This window comes from Phascolarctos cinereus, unplaced genomic scaffold (genome assembly GCF_003287225.1).
Source record: "Phascolarctos cinereus isolate Bilbo 61053 unplaced genomic scaffold, phaCin_HiC Scaffold_2;HRSCAF=192, whole genome shotgun sequence".
NCBI lineage: Eukaryota > Metazoa > Chordata > Mammalia > Diprotodontia > Phascolarctidae > Phascolarctos > Phascolarctos cinereus.
In genome coordinates this window covers 308,445,310-308,449,398 of record NW_027555625.1, presented here as the reverse complement: position 1 = coordinate 308,449,398, position 4,089 = coordinate 308,445,310, and positions in this window count along the sequence as shown.

Here is a 4,089-nt window from a genome sequence, read left to right as displayed (position 1 = left end):
AGGAGAGACACAGAGACACACACACACACATAGATAGAGATTCACCAACTCATTGTTTCCTTATTATAGGGAACTCCCAGTGAGGAAATTGCCTTTGCCACCAAAAATTAGCATTTCCTTTGGAATTTACAATGTAGAATATTGCCCTGGGCACTGAAAGTGTAAATAATCTGCCAGGGTCATATAGTCATTATATGTCACAGGAAAAAGGCTTGAAAGTGGGTTATATTGATTAAATCTAAGTCAACAAGTCTATAAGCATTTATTAAGTCTAAGTTTCAGGCATTGGGCTATGATGGAGGTACAAAAAAAGGTGAAAAAAAACTGCCCTCAAGGAACTTACAATCAAATGGGGGAAACAACACATAAAAAAAAACTATTTAAAACAAGATATATACAAGATTAATTGGAGAAGATCACGGAGGGAATGAACAAGCATTAAGGTGGCCTAGGAAAGGTTTCTTGTAGAAGGTAAGAATTTACCTGAAATTTGACAGAAGCTAGGAGGGAGAGAATTCCAGACATGAGGGATAGACAAAGACTCAGGCTGGTTCTCTACCCATTATGCTAAATGTGGGGAAAAATAATGCATCAATGAACTCCTAGATCTGGACCTGCCTCCCAAAAAAAATAATTGCAATACTTTCCTCAAATGGCTATAAAACCTTAAGATATAATATAAATGTGTTGTTATTATAAGGAAGTTGAAACCCAGAGAAAGAAGGTAAAAGACTTTAGAGAAGATGAGGACCTTAGGAAACAACCAGCCCAATCCCCTCATTTCATATATAAAGAGAAATGAAGTGATATGTTCAAGGGGAAAGAGATAGGCAATGGCAAAGTAGAGCAGAAATATATATTATATATGTATATGTGTGTATATATGTTATCATATTTATGTGTATGTGTATAATATATAGATATAACACATATAAATATATACATACACATACATTACAAAAATACTTCTGGTAAGGATGATATATGTGTGTGTTACATCTGTGCATGTGTGATTATCTAGATATGTGTCTTAATTTATTTGATGACAGTTCCCACAGCAACAATTTCTCATTTTCTATGTATATGCAATCTTAATATACTGATAGTGTGGGCAAGCCAGCTCACATTACAGATGCCATAAGAACCAAATCTAAGAATTTCTTGATATTTGCATCTTGTCAGAACTTTGCATAGTAGAATGAGCCCCAGGTCTGGAGTCAGAAAACCTAGACTCAGTTTTTGGCTCTGATACTTCTTAGATGCATCACTGTGGGCACAACACATCTGAATCTCAATTTCCTTACCTGCAAATGGAGAAAATAATCATTGTGATACCCACCTCATATAGCCTGTCCCAATAATTGAGTGAACTTAGGGAAATCATAGAATTATAAATCTTTAATGCTGGAAGGAATCTTTGAAGTTATTTAGTCCAGGGCTCTTAAACTTTTTTCCACTGGTGACCCCTTCAGCACTTCTTAAACTGTGGGAGTCTAATTCCTCTTATTTTGTAAGTGAAGAAACTGGGGACCTGAGAAATTATGTTACTTTCCCAAGGTCACATAACTACAAAACGGTAGAATAGAATTTGAATCCGGGGATTTTGACCCCAAATCCAGTTCCCTTTCCATTCATTTTATGCTGATAACTTAAGCAATTTCATATCTCTGAGCTTCAGTTTCCATGTCTGTATAATGGTGATATGATTACTGACTAGATGGCTCAGTAGATAGAGTGCAAATCCTGGAGGGAGAGAGACCTGAGTGCAAATATGGTTTCAGATACTTAATAGCAGTGTGACTCTGAGCAAGTCACTCAAAATATTCACCTCAGTTTTCTCAAACTAGAGAGCAGATAATAATAACAACTACTTCCTGGAGCCGTCATAAGAACCAAATAAGACCATATTTATAAAGCACTTAACACAGTTCTGAACACATAGTAGGTGCTTAATAAATGCTAGTTTGTTTGTTTTCCCTTCTTTCCTTGCGTGACCTACCATGTCTAATATATTTACAAATAACTCTATAAATCTAATCCATTGAGCTGAACAGGCACAGAACTTCTAATGCAAGAGACTTAAATTTAATCTAAGTCAGGTTCTGGTCCTCATCCTGGCTCTGACACTCAATAACTCTGTGATTATCCACAAGTCTCTTAATTTCTCTGAGCATCAATTTTCCAACTATGAAATGCTTGTCCTGCCTCCCTGAGGGCCATAGGAGTCACAAGTTATTTGCTTTCCTAATCCACCATGACTTCAGGGTCAGCTGCTAGAAACTCCCCGTCTTTTTTTGCATTTATTTGTCCACACCTAGACAGGTAGTTTCATTTCTTAAAAAAGGTATACTTATCTCCATGTTCTCATTTCACATTAGCTTTGAGTGATGGCTTTTCAGAAGCATATACCTGATTCTAAACATAGAAAATTGTTAAACTATTTCTGTTGATGAAATCTATCTCAGTTTGTCATCAACAATTTGATCTCTCCACGACTTCTTGTGTCTTGAAAAGTTTTGCTGTGTTAAGGTGTGAAATCCAAATGTGAAATAGAGTGCTTAGGACATGGAATTTCTAAGAGAAAGCACATGACTGAAGGGAATCATTGCTAGAGAAAGAGCACCCAATTTGGGGTCAGAGTACCTGATTTGAGTACTATTCCTCAGGTAATCAGGGATTCTCCAATTTGCAAGAGACCTCTGAAATCTAGACTGATTAACCTTAGCCTGAAATCCCCCTTGCCATATTCAATTCAATAAGTCTTGTTTTTTTTTTAAGTGCCTGCTGTGTGGAAGACACTCTGTCATGGTCTGTGGGCATAAGACAAAATGTAAAGCAATCCTTGCCCTTTAAGGGTTTACATTTGATTAGGGAGATACATTTATACAAACACAATCTTTTGTCACCAAAGTAAGATTCTATCATCTGACTTTTTTTGCACTGTCTGCTCATGTTCCCAACCAATTGCTTGTCTATTAAACTCTGTTAAGGTAAAGGTCTGCTTCAAGTGTGGAGCATGTACTGTCCCAAGGTTCAGGGGTTTTGTGCAGCTGTTTTCAAAAATCCTTTTAGGGACCTGTAAATTTTCAGTTCTTCCAAGGTGGTATGATCAAGGGTGAGGTGTTTACTACTTCACCGGCTTGTGCTCTGGTGTGTGAGTGACCACAAGCACTCTTTTCTGCCATGGAACTATGAATAGGATTCCCTCTCCTCTGCCATCATAGGCTCCACTGTGCCAACCCTCCTCCTCACCCCAGAACCTCCACTATGACTACGACCCAAATCCAAGCATGGGCAAAGCAAGAGAGTCCTGCCTCATCAAAGCAAAGAGATCCCTCCAATCCCCATCTGATCAGCTGCTCAATCCCCCTACTGTTTGTGGGCTGAGAGCTCTGCAAGCAGCCGCCACCCTGAGGCTGTGCCAGGATGGGGACAGGACCACAATCCTCTCTCACGAAAGTCAAACAGACCTTTCCTACTGACCTTCTAAGTTGTCTTTGGCATTTGTGGGTTATGAAGTCTGGAAACTGCCACAGCTCCCCGTGATTCAGTCCCCTGGGGCCTACTCAGGTTCACTGAGGCCTGGTCTTTGCCTGCATGGCCCATGATGAACTGTACTCCTCTCCCAGCCCATCACAACAAACCTTTCCCATCAACCGTCCAGGTTGTCTTGGGCTAGAAATTTGTTTCACTCTGTCTTTTGTGGGTTCTGCTGCTCCAGAATTTGTTTGGAGCCTTTTTTTATGAGTATTTGGAGGGGTTTCAGGAAGAGCTCAAGCAAGTCACTGCTTTTACTCTGCCATCTTGGCTCTGACCCCGACTAATTCTTTTTGAGTAATTCCCATTTCAGTTTGGAGCAGCTGTGATTGTTAGAATGCTTTTCACCCTCCCCCTTCCCCTAATCTTATGTAGAGGTGCATAAGTCCCTCCTGTGAGTTTCCATTAATAAGGTTAATCCCTTGCCAAGGTTATATGCTTGTTGACAAGGATGAGGCCTTTGTTATCTGGGTATGGGTTGGGCTAGATGGCCTCTGAGGTAGCTTTCCAATCTGAGTTTCTGTGATCCTGGCACTGATCAATGTTTCCCTG